General features: G+C 32.1%; 1 protein-coding gene across 1 annotated transcript in view; it reads right to left on the bottom strand.

Annotated features, from left to right (window-relative positions):
• The window catches only part of LOC130442406 (uncharacterized), a 58,389-nt gene extending 52,008 nt beyond the window's left edge, over nt 1-6,381 (bottom strand). Inside the window, exon 1 of the mRNA XM_056776494.1 lies at nt 6,195-6,381. The gene's annotated coding sequence lies outside the window, so the exon portion shown is untranslated. The remainder of the gene's footprint in view (nt 1-6,194) is intronic.
• Nucleotides 6,382-13,713: the final 7,332 nt, after the last annotated feature.

Here is a 13,713-nt window from a genome sequence, read left to right as displayed (position 1 = left end):
AAGATTTGTCTGTTGCGTAATTTTTTTAAATATGTCTGACACGGAGATACATGAAAAAGTTGTTGACATTAGCTATAGTCCGTCTAATAAGAACTAAAAAGATTCATTTAAACTGCAAGACAATGATGAGAAGACTGTTGATAAAGTTATTTCCAAAACGGCAAATATTTCGGGAGTATATTCTAGTGTCCACCGAATCCTTCGTGAGCACAAAACTAATCATTCAGTGGTCGACCTAAAAAAGGACCCATCGAGAAAAAAGTTTACAATTCAATCGATGATTTCCAAAAGAGCGTCATCAGCAGAATTTCTTTCAAAATGAGTTAACCAAAGTAGATAAAGTTCTTGAAGTAGTTAACGAAGATATGGACTTGCCGGATTTTAAAAGATTTTATAATTTATTAAAAGAAATGGGATTTTAATGCAAAAAACGAGGAAGGGGGAGTTCATTGTTGAAGAAAGGCAGAAATAATTGTGTGGAGGCCAAAATAACTTAGAAAAATGAAGAAGATTACGGCCCATTGTGAATTCAATCCCATTGAATTGATCTATGTAGATGTGAAACAATATTTTGTAGCCGAAAATAAAACATTTACATCTTCTGACGTTAGAAATATTTTGCACAAAGCTATTTGAAGAATTATACATAATAAGTGAGAAAAGTGTATTCAATATGTCCAGGAAAACGTTAATTAGAATAGAAAATGAGTATTTTAATTGAATGTTTTAATACACATATTTTCTTTTGATTTCTGTATTTGCTATATATTCCAAACTTTACGTCTACATTGTATATTTTTGTAATAATAATATGTATAATTATTTAATCTATATTATTAATCTTCTGTATAAAACCGCAAATTATTTCTTAATTGCGAAATGCGGTCCTATTACATGCTCGGCTTTGGCGTTTTCAACCTTCATCACGTGCAATATGCTTAAATATGTTTTGGTTTACTATTTTTCTTCAATAAATAGTTTCAGCTATTTCTGACAATCTATTTTAATTATGTAACTTTTACTGTTGAATCCAATAATTGCAATGAAAAAGCTGTGTCAACTATAGTTTTTATGTTACGTACCGGGTGGACAACTGAGAACGGCGATTGGACATATCTGAGAAACACGCCGAAATCATTTTCAGAATTTTGTGAGAGTCATTGAGAACAAATCATTAAATAAACCTAGGTGTTCAACATTTTTTTTAACATGAAATCAGTCGCTGTCATGTGGATACCTCAGCGTATTATTTTTGTCTCACAAAGAGGTCTGGAGATTTGCGTGGCCAAATAAATAAACTTTCATAAGTAGTTTGCATCAAAACATATGTCTAAGAAGTACTAAGAAGTTCTTTTCAGTATTTTAATAATGAATTAATTCCAATTAACCGTGGAAACAGTTTGTTCTTGTATTCTTTGCAAAAAAAGTTAGCAACTCTCTCTGTATGTTTCAAATGGTTGTATCGCGTGTTAAGCCTTAATGTGAGCATTACTCAAACTGTATGTAGAACTATTATAGTCCTTTAACGAACATTATTTGCTTGTATAGAAAGATTATCATCATAATTTCGATCATATTGCTCCTATTATTTATGAATTTGTACTCATAAGTAAATATGAATTTCAAGAAAAAAACGTGCTACAAAAAAACAAAATATGAATTCCATAAATCGCATTAACCAATTTTTTTCAATATTTCTATCGGTTCGTTCCAGTGTAAGAGATAAAAAAGTTTTTGTATCAACACAAAAGTACCCTGAAAATTAATTTCCAGTTCCAATTGGACGTCCAATTCCACAAGTTAATTTAACTAGAAGTCCTTAGTTTTTGTTTGACGAATAGATTGCATTTTGTGGGAACGAAGTTACTTAAAAGCACATGCAATTTCAACTTTCGCTGCTTTGCAACAAAGTATTAATAGGACTTTTAGTGATTAGCAGAAACTTTTTAGGAAATATATAGTCGACTATATAGTATAGAAATAGTTCCACTTAATGCAAATACCATCACCGCTACTAATAACTTTAAAATTAATAAGATTCATCATAAAATTTCAAAGTAGTTTATCATTATATTTTTAACCTACTTAAACTCTAACTTTAAATCTACAAATTCGAATTGAAAGGATAACCTAACAAAATTCTAACCTCAATAATATTATTCGGAGGTATTATAGAATAATCTTCTGTTGGCAAGTATTTGGTTCAAAACAAACTTCCAAGAAATTAATTTTCCCACATCAGATACTCACACGCTTCAAACTTTTGTAACCAACAGGATATTCTACTGATATTGTGGCTTGCATCAAAGAAAAATGGAGAACATTTTCTGTAAAACCACAACTTCCTCGAACAACTTTGAAGTTGCTTATGAACTAACTTGTATCATTAAGCAACTAGTTACAACGTGAAAAATATTTTAATGATTTTATTGAATATATTTGAGTCGTAGGATGTTTCTGTGTCCAAAAAAGAATTGAATGGTAAATAATATGAATATTATATACTATTCTACAGTCCAATATTTATTTGTTTCTCATTTATTTATAGTACTATGAGTAGCAGTGAAAATTTGCCGTCTGTAAGCTTTAAACCTTGACATGGAGGTAAGAAGAAAGTACGAAACCAAAGATCAAATAAAATACCATAAAATTTATAATAACATAAGAAAAAAAAATGAGCGCAGACAAAGAAAAATGGCTGTTGATGGAATGCAACGAAATCGAACAATGTAAAAGAAATTACGACTACCATAACATTCATAAGAAGATTAGGGAATTGACAACTAAATAGAAACCAAATATCCTATATTCAGGCTTGTTGGACGCCGATGGAAACCTAATATCGCATGTAGGAGTCCCCAGTCTTAACGACTGGGCAAACCAATAATGGCCCAAGCCTGGTTGAAGCCTGGGTGATTAAGCTCCGGCCATTCTATAGTCAGCCAAGCCTGGCAGAACTCTATGTAACCTCACCTAGGTCATCCCATATTCACCCAAGTCTGGCTGAACTCTGGATAACCCGACCTTACCCATCCTATAGTCAGTCAGACCGGGCAGAACTCAGTTTTGTTCTAATATCTTAACCATAATCGATATCTTAACATTAAAAGTAATAACTAACCATGAATAAAATTCTTTTATGCATAAAATTCAATAATAAAAAATAGAATCACTCCTTTACATATTTAATTATTTAACTAATATTTTTATATACATAACTATAATTTTATTAATTGTATAAAAAAAATCTATTTTTACAAGCAACCAGGCTGGTCCAGGCTTGCAAACCAAGCGAGAGATCATCCCAGAGTCCCACCAAGTCTGGACCAATAACGGCTCCCCACTAAGCTAGGGCCAGAGTTGTGCATACTTGGCCCATATCTGGGCCTATACTGGGCCCATTGTAAAATTCTATATGGGATCCCAAAGTTCAGAGCTTGTAAAGATATGGAAGACTTACACAGAACAACTACAAGTAAATACACACACGACTAGACCTTGTATTCTGAGATCCGATGTAGAGGCAGCCTTAATGCACGATAAAAACCGGCCCCTGACAACATACAGGGTAAAATATTGAAATTAATATGAGGAACAGAAATAAGTTTCTTGATACTTTGACCACCATTTATGAAAGAGGAAAGATCCCCGAAGACTGGCCGCAGTCTATTGCGATCTCTAAGAAACCAGATACAAAACATTGTAAATAATACCGTCTAATAATCTTGATAAATAACATAATGAAAATTTTTATCAAAATTGTACTAACAAAATCGAATATACGTAAAATAAGAAAAAAAAAACATTTTGGTTTTGGTAGCACAAGGAAAGCCCTCTTTAGCCTACAGGTTCTCATCCAGTGATGCAGGGCTATGGATAAAGACGTTCACATATACTTTATCGATTTCGACGAGGCTTTCGATAACGTCAAACACGAAAACCTTATCAGGGTTCTTAGAAACACTGACATTAACGGGAGAGGTATCCGTATTATCGCTAATATGTACTGGAGTCAAACTGGAAAAAGATAAGTAGGTAATTCTAGCAAATAACAATGAAGCTCTACAGAATATTTTGCAAAAAATATACACAGTAAATGAACATGGACTATCCTTGAATATATCGAAACCAAAACATATGATTATTAGCAAAAGTCAACATTCTTCAGTGCGTCTAACGATAAACTGTCAAGAGATAGAACGGGACCACAATCGAGGCTACTTTGGAATGACTGAAATCTTTCGAAATGGATCGTCGTCTTTACAGTAAAAAAAAATACAAAAACTGGAGTATTCTCGCCACATACTAAGACATGACAATTCCAGTTTTTTTACACTTTATTGTCCAAGGCAAAGTGGTTAGTGAGAGGGCATTCATGGTTGGAGAACCGACACCAATGATTTGGAGTTTCTTCTGTTGATCTGTTTAGAAACGCAGTAATCATGAATAGCCTTGTTAATAGCCAATGTTCGCAACGGCAATGAAAGAAGAAGAATAAGACTATTAATCTTTTGGCTCCTCTACTTACCTCTGAAATTCGATACCCCAGTACCCCATTACAATTATCTGAATTATTTATTTTTAATATTTCAATTTTATGCTTTGAGAACCAAGGTTTCGTGTAAGATCATTGATTATCATCAGGGCGAAGACATTATTTCAATCAAATGTAGCAAATACATAGAAGAGCTAAAGATAAACGCTTTCGCTGTTCTTGACTCAAAAGTCAATCATTGATAGTTCTACTTCAATCTTTTCAATCGAGTAAAGTTTGTCACTGATATATACAGAACGATACTATATCAAAATTTGGATAAATATACTCCAAATTCTGATTTTAAAAGAACGATTTCTTAATGATCTAGAATAGGTGAAGCATAGCTTTGAAAGTGTACCCATTCTTGAACTAATTTTGTTTCATTTGGGTGGATTTTATCCACGGAACTAGCTTTTTTACCGCACAGTTTTCAAACAAAATTCGTCGTCCCTAGTCTATTGAGTCTACTCCACCAGTGAGTACTACCATGACCTACTTCAGCAAGAGTTAAATCTAAATTGTTCACTCTAACACCAGCGCTTAAGAATTTCAAGCACTCGCAGCTAGTTCAGTAGATGTTATGTAGACAATAGATAATAGATTCTGGAGTCTTTATGTCTTAAGCTCACATGTTCTTGGATTTATATCAGATTACACAAATCAGACCAGAATATCAGCTGGAGATCAGTTTTATTCTGAACTAATTCAGGTTAAACAAGTCCGATGAACCTTCTCCAACGTTATTAGTTCTTGATTTCAAGCCAGTGTAAATCATTCTCACTGTTTTGGTCCATTTGTAATAAGTTTGATTAAGCACTAGATAAAAGATGCGACTCCAACTTATAACATTAACATTTCTTGTTAATCTATCGTTATTTTCCATATATTGATCCTGGACTCATAATTGAGGTGTCTATCTATTTCTTTATACTCCCAAACTAGAGTTTTACATAAATTTTTCTTGCTATCATTTAGTGTATTAGTCTAATCAATGTGATCGATCTATTATATATGATCTAAATTTTTCGATTTTCAAATATTTCATGGCATTGCTATGTTCCATTCCAACAAGACAGAAGAAATACCGAAATAGATAATAAAATATCTAATATTTTTCAACCTAAAGAAAGCATACGAATATGCCTCATTCGACGAAATTTTGCTACAAAAACTATGAAACAAACAATCTAGAAGAAGCCAAAAAAATTAAGATATGAGTTGTTTTCGTTGTACTTTTCTACTATAATTAATGTAATTTTCTTTTTTATAAAAGTATGAGCATAAAATTTTGAAATAACATTGTGAAAACTCAAAAGAAACATGTCAGTTAATACTTGATGTTGTAAACTTGTTTTGAACCTATAACATCAAAGGACTGTTCAATTTCTAAAATACACTTTGAAATATTACGAGCAATTTTTTCAATATATAAATTTTTCAACTTCAAATTTATGGATTGCTTATATATAAACAACTAGAAAATTATTTTCTCTTGCCAAAAGCTATCCAGCTGAGTATTTTACTATATTATTAACAACAATACCAGCTACTGAAAGTTATTAGTAGTTTACAACATAAATAAATTTAATCAGTCATTCCAAGTGTAAATATAATGTTGCATAAGCACGGAAAACTCATTTAAAATAATCTGTTATACCTCAAAATTAGTCCAAAATAATTCTAAACAAACCAGACATTCGTTCTCGTACCACAAACAGTCTGTTTGTTTCATAAACAAATCGACTCGAAACTGCGACGATTTTCGTGAAACCACGCGTCGCTTGGAGTATTAAAAGCGTCGGGAAGCTCCATCCGACGTCGCGGCGGTTAGAGCGTCTACTGTCAACTTTCTCTTTGAGCACTGCTTTTTTGAAATATCAAACTTTATCTGGGCAAGCGCGCTGTGCTCTTCTAATCATTCATTCAACGTATTTGCATTAGAATAATATTTTTCGTGTTTCACTTCATTAATATACCTGTCATAAAATCCATGGAGATTCGGGTTTATACGATATTTATAAACGAAACATGTCCTCACATTAACAGAGTTCAAATTTTGTGTGTATACTAAAAAATTTTTTGTGGTACTTACATAAAAATCATTTTCGAAATATCGGAAATCTGCACCTATACCTATAAGATATTTTGTACAAGACTCTTCACATCATTGTTCTGCTTCAAAATTACGTAGACTCCTAGTTTTTGGGGGCTTTTGCGTCCCACTTTCCTAGGTGTTAGTACTACTCCTTCACGGTACTTAAGCCTTTCAGCGAAATGGGCAGGAGATTCGCAGAGTAAATGCTCTGCTGTTTCCATGCCTATCGTCTTGAGGTGGTATTTGATGGGACAGTGAATTGTCAGAAGACCGAAAACCAGTTTGATGTCGTTTGTGGTCAACACAAGAAGTTCTTAAGACTTCTTAGCTGATATGGTTATTAATGTGGCATCTTGTGAGGCCATAGTAGGTATGGTGCAAGGGATAGAGTCGCTGCACCTATTTTGGCAAGGATGTCTAGTTTATATTAGAAAAATCACTCTTATCAAGATTATGTCAACTTAAGAACACACAATTATATCTAACTTCCATTTCTGTTTCTTTAGTTACTGGAGATGGCATTTGCAGAGATTTTTGTACTCTATAAAGTTGATTACATAGATTCGTTATAAAACAATTGTTGCTGTTGCTGTTTTTTATTGGTTGCGGGGCTATTATTGAAAACTTTGCTTGAAAGAGTAGCTTAAATTATACATAAATACATATTGTACCAAACTCTCCCCTCTTAGAATGCATCTCTTATAAAGATCCCTACAGGAAAGAACTTCTTACTACTCGCCGACTGACAGTTTGTTTTATTTTGCTCATCTCCATTCTATTTTTGTCTCCAGGTATCTTCTTTTGATATTAGGTACCTCACATAACTGACCGTCTTGTTTATATGATGTTTAGGAGCATTCGATCCTAATTCAGCTAAATTACTGGTATGTACAGTCCATGGGATATTAGGATACTCCGTTCATGTCGCGAATATTTACTTTTATCTATAATCTTTTGCAGTTTCTCTTTTCAAATACCAAGAAGAACTCATTCCTGATTTTAGGCTAATGCTCTGGACTGATCCCAAGCTTCTTTAGATGATTTTTGATGGAATTATAATGAAGTAGCTTAGGACGATCTCCTGTCGTCCTCTTATCTAAGATCTAAGATGTATTTGATCTTCCACCACGTTGTTATCATCGCCCTCTTGTTCTTTTTAAATATACCGATTCTTTCCTGCATTTATACTGATCTTATCACTAGTCTACGACTGAATTCTAGGTTTACTAAAATCTTTCTGTTACTAGAGAGGGAATGATGGTTCTCTTTTATATAACCAATCATCCTAGTTTGTATCCGATCATCTTTAGATTTATCTGGAATCTTCTATCCCTTGGATTATAACGTAGGAGTTTCTTTTGACTGTGGAAATTTCAGTTTCTCGTATACTAGATATAAGATCTTCGGATCAGATCAGATCGAATGGTTTGTTAGCCTCCAAGAGGACTGATTCCTTCTAAATCTTTCAGGATATGGACTTTGTTGCTTTCTATTCTTCTAGCAAACCAATGTCTTCTTGATCGATAAAGGAACGTGTTAGAATTAAAAAAAAATTATTTTGAAACTACTTATATGAATCTCCAGATGTAAATAGGGTGCTATGTATTTTTTTGTTAATGTTCATGATTATAAAATTGATATTTAATGTAATTTGTGTGTGAATTATGCAAGAAACTAACATCTCTACGACCCTACACAAACCTTTTTCTAAGAAGGAGACTGTAGATAGAAGGAAATGCTCAAACTGCATACGTAAACTAAGTAAACTGTCTAAATTGATATTTATAGGAAGCTATTTCATGCGCAAACACTGACATTATACAGACCGCCTTATTGGTGTACACAACCAACTTCAATGGATGTGATATATGACCCTTGGAATTTTAGCGAATAACGAAATTATGGACAGTAATCTCTAGCAACATTAATGATTGTATAAAAATAGTTTATACACTATTATGATATATATTACTATATACTTTAGTCTTAAAACAACTTTATTTATTACTTTTTTCGCTCCACCTACCAATGATTGGATAAACTGTAATTACTGCTTCATGTTTTTCAAATATTTTTTAATGGTTATAGTCATATAATATCCAGGTCTGGATCTTCGGGATCGTCCTAATGTATATCTAGTTGTTAGCGAAATTTTGACCTTTGAAGTCTACAGCAAATGAATAAATATTTTTGCGGATTATAATTTGAAATCCTTGATGATGAAATTAATAATTTGGGAGCTGATGTGATAGAAGAACAAAACTATTTCCAGTACAACAACGAATTCTACAGGCAAGATGAAGGAACAGCAATGGGAAACTGCATATCACCGATCATGGCTGAACTGTTCATGAGTCATTTTGAAAATCGAATCAGTCAAAAGTTTCAGTATTTTCCCAGGGCATGGTACAGGTATTCAATACGAAGAAGGAAAAGATAGACGAAATTATTTTGGAATTCAACTCATCATATCCATCTATAAAGTTCACCTATGAAATGGAGAATAATGGACAGTTACCATTTTTAGATACTTTAGTAATAAGGAATTGATGTATTTAGGAAAAACAACGCTACGTGCAGATACATCCAAGCTGATTCTTTTCATTGTATACAACATAAGATGGCCAGTATCCATTTCCTGGTACATCGGTTAATACACTTTCCACTCACCATCGAGAGATACAATAAGGAAAAGTCCTTCATTGAGAATGTAGCTGTACTCAAGGTTATGAAAAAAGAACTGTAAATAGGTTAATCAATCGCCATAGGTTTAAGAAATCTCTATGTGAAGGCGATTTTTTCCAAACCCAAAGTAAAAAACAAGAAAAATTTGCTTTGATACCTTTCAGTCCTCTTTACACGAGATGATTGTGAGGAATATTTAGCAGAGTAGGTTTAAAATTGGTTTATAAATCCAACAACACATTAAAACAATTATTGGGCAATCTTAAGGATAAAATACTAAATTTGGAAAAGAGTGGTATATATAAAATAAGTAGTGGTGATTGTGACCGACAGTATATTGGGCAGACTAAGAGATCCGTTATTGTCCGGTTTAAAGAGCACATAACTCATTTGAAATATGGACGGACCGGAAAATCAGGTATTGCCAATCACGCCGCCAGTCACAATAATGCATAAATATTAATAATGTAAAATTGTTATTAACTATATCCATTAACAAATTATTGGATGCATTTGATAGCATTGAAATTGCTAGATGTAAGGGTAGCTTAAATAGGGACAAACGGCCAATTCCTTACAGCCCACTCTTTAGTTTAGTAGTCAAAGAATAAACATTATCATTCCAGCAAAGGAGCTTTCTCCCGCTGGAATTAATTTTCGCGGGAGGTGGCTTAGTGGTGTGAGAATTTAGTATAAAAGAGGTAAGTCAAGTTATTAGATTTTAGTTTACCTTCAGTTTCTGAAGACGATAACTTAGTTATCGAAACGCGCGTCAGACAGTATAATTGTTATTGTTGGTGTAGTGGTGGTGTAAACAGTATATTCAGCAATATTTCTTGCTCAAAAACTTGGCAAGATGAAATTTAGCTGATTGTTTCATGCAATATTTGGCTTGCTATTCTAGGGAAAAGTTTACTACTGAAAAAACGAGGCAACAACAGATAAAATTATTGCCAGTTATTCACTGACCCCTTTTTCTTAGCTCATTCCACTTTCATTTCACGCTATGAAATATTTTAACTTTGGAAAAAATTCATTCAATTTCTTGCACCATGTCAAGCTGCCTTTGGAGCTTCGTGCGCGCCTTGATCGGTATAGCGAGCAAGTCAAAGGCAAACACAAAAATAATACAGTCTGCGATGATCTTTTCAATTAATTATTATTGAAGAATAATTTCAGTTGTAGCATCCAAAATATACACGTTTACTTGGTATAAAAAATAAACCGATATGTCAAATTAGTATCTAGATTCTGAATTTTTCGATATGATAGTTAAAAATACACTTTTATCGCGAAAATATGCAAAAAACTATGAAATTTCCCCAATTTTCCACTTATATCAATTTTTTTTTCGAGAAACCTATATCTTCTTTGAACTTTTCGTGTCAAAAAATCCTTTTCAACAGAAATTTAGCAGATTGTGAAAGAATTTTATTCTATATTCAGAGCTATGCTATATAAATCGCTTGGTTTTAATTGTTTTACAACGTTGCCTTTTCACATCTTTCACCCTTACTCCAATTTTAACCCTGTATATTTCTTATAAATATGGAACTGTACAAATTCAATATACACAATCACTTAGACACAAGTTTCTTCAATTGATTCATGTCAAAAATAAATCGATATCTTGAATGGCTTTAGAAGTATAGAACTTTCTATATAAATATGATAAATTGTTTTTGAAAATACACCACCATTACAATTTTGAACTTGAAATTTGATGAAATTTCGAAAAAAAACTCCAGAAATCTTTACACATAGAAAAACTTTTAAAATGGGCACTATAAAAAATATAATAATTCTACCCTCACCATAACTTAATTGAAATTAATCGTAATCTACTCGTATTTAATTTTATTTATGTATTTTTGATATGATCCATGTGATTTGACCGGTTTTCAATTTTAGAAAAAATAATTGATTAAACTGAGCACTGCATTTCCGTAATTTTTTTTTTGAAATAAAACAAATACTATTCATGTTATGAGAAGATGTTTCAAATATTAATTATAGGGTTTTTCTTGCCAAAAATGTTTTTTCAAATTTATGTATCAAAAAAATTGAAGGAGATACATTAGTTCAAAGTTTGGATACGCGTACGAAATGTGCCTTATGCAACCTCTTTGAGCTACACCCTTTTTGAAATCGGTGATTGAAAAAAGTTTCTTGCTTGAAAATTGAGCGAGCTATTGTCGAAAAACTAACTGCTTCTTGTTTTCAAAATTTCGGAGAACGAATTCTGGAGCATTGGAAAAATATGAAAATTGTTTTTAGTTTTATTTTCTGAATAAAAAATTTTATTGATTTTAATTTTTTTATTATTTATGTAAAAACTTAGCATACAACATTGAAGAAAAATTCTCAATTTATTATAAATACACTTTTGAATAATTTTTATTTATAAAAGATTCGTTGAGAATATTTTTCAACTTTAGGGGATGATTTGAAGGGGCTACATGAATGTGATTGATCATAAATGTGTTTGAAAATGTAAACAGATTTATGAATAATACATTTAAAGCTCATTTTACCATTAACATGAATAAAATATGAGATTTAATATTTTTTTGTACTTAGGGGTAGTTCACACCCCCCAAAATTCAAAAAGCCCGGTTCGGCATAGGGAAGATTTCGTAGAAGAGGGTGAGTAGAGCTTTATTTCAAATTATCATGAAAATTGAGATTATAATTAGTGTTTTGGAAAAAAGCTTTCAATATTACTACCCTCAGAGGATCTCTGGAAGGGTTGCATGAGTTCGATTAATCATAAACTTGTTTAAGAACACCAATAGTTCTACGAATAACTCATTTAAACTGTATTTTCCTCAAATACATGAAAAAATCGAAGATTTTCAAATTATTTAAGATAAGGGATAGTTTTCACCCCTAAGGTATAAGATAAATTTTGAATTTCATAGTCTTTAATTTTTTACCGCTGGTTCTTGGCATAGGCACCTCAAATATCTTATGGGAGTCGACAGCATTTAGCCCGAAAAAATCGTATGCACCTGAACAGTGCAAAGGTACACATCTATGATTTCCAGAGCAAAAGTCCATGAATTGTTTCCTCAACTGTCCAAATGTCGGTCTTAATGATCATTCACGATTTCCAAACCAATAATTCTGTGCAAATAGATATTTTACTCCTTCTTTGAAAAGATCAAACAACGCCCAAAAAAAATGAAATGATTTTCGATTTAAAAATTATTGACTTGCCCTCGTAGCAATAAAACTAAATAATATACTTTTTTATACGATTTTCATTTAGATAAAAAAGAAATGAAGGAATTTTTTGTTGTTTATGTTATTCCAATGAGAAAACGAGTAGGAATTTAAAAAAAAAGAAGCTTTCAATTCCATATGATTTTTTGTTTATATTTTTGATTTATTAATAATAAAAAGAAAAGTTTAAGTCGCAATAATGAATGAATGAATATTACTATAACAGAAAACACGTCCAACAATTTTCTCAACGGATACATAAGTTAATATTATGGGAATCGATATAATGATAAGAAACTGGAGCAACAGTTCACGATCGATTTAATAAATTATTGAAAGCATTATTTATTTAACCGATATATTCAGTTCACTTTGGCTTTTATATCATTTTTCATAATAACATGAAGACGAAAAACACCAATTGTAAAAAATATACAGTTGGTATGCTATTTAAATCGTGACAAAGAAAAGTGTATTGAATTTCAATTCATATGAAATAAAATTTCTAACGCCCCCTGTATTTTTCAATAGAACGCTCAATTTACAATACAAACCTATATAATGATTGATCATTTATCTCTCTATCTAAATGGAAATAGATAAATCACTTCTTTTTTCTCTATCAATATAAATTTTCTTGAAAATTAGTCTGTCGTTTATTACAATTTAACAGACATCAGACTATACAGACCGCCACAACAAATCATCTTCACATCTCAATCCTTCAGTTTAATCATGTCTTCAACAAACATCAATTTAGATTTTACTACTTACTTCAAGGGCATTCATGACATCAAGTTAAATCGCCTTTATTCATGATTACACTGCAAAAAACGCAAAAATATAATGTGGAACTATCATTTATATGATTGGGAGCAAAATATAGTACGTTTATGAATTGTGGTAGACTAAACTCTAATCAAAAATATTATCTCCTTGTTATTTTGTACCTGTCATATCCGCACTACAGCGAAACCTCAAATTCCAACGTCATTTCCGCAGTAGTTCCCAAACACAGTATTCGCTGCTCCTCAACCAGACATTCCACAGATTCTTGTAAGGCCAAACTTATCTGTCCTTCTTATGGTGCGGCAGCTCTCACCCTAAATTCCACCTCCGTTGTAGAAAGAGCATGAAAACCCCAAAAGTTCCCCAGGAAACTGCCCCAGTT

Source organism: Diorhabda sublineata, chromosome 4, assembly GCF_026230105.1.
Source record: "Diorhabda sublineata isolate icDioSubl1.1 chromosome 4, icDioSubl1.1, whole genome shotgun sequence".
NCBI classification, from domain to species: domain Eukaryota; kingdom Metazoa; phylum Arthropoda; class Insecta; order Coleoptera; family Chrysomelidae; genus Diorhabda; species Diorhabda sublineata.
Note: the sequence above shows the minus strand (reverse complement) of the source record. Positions and strands in the feature narration are given on the sequence as shown.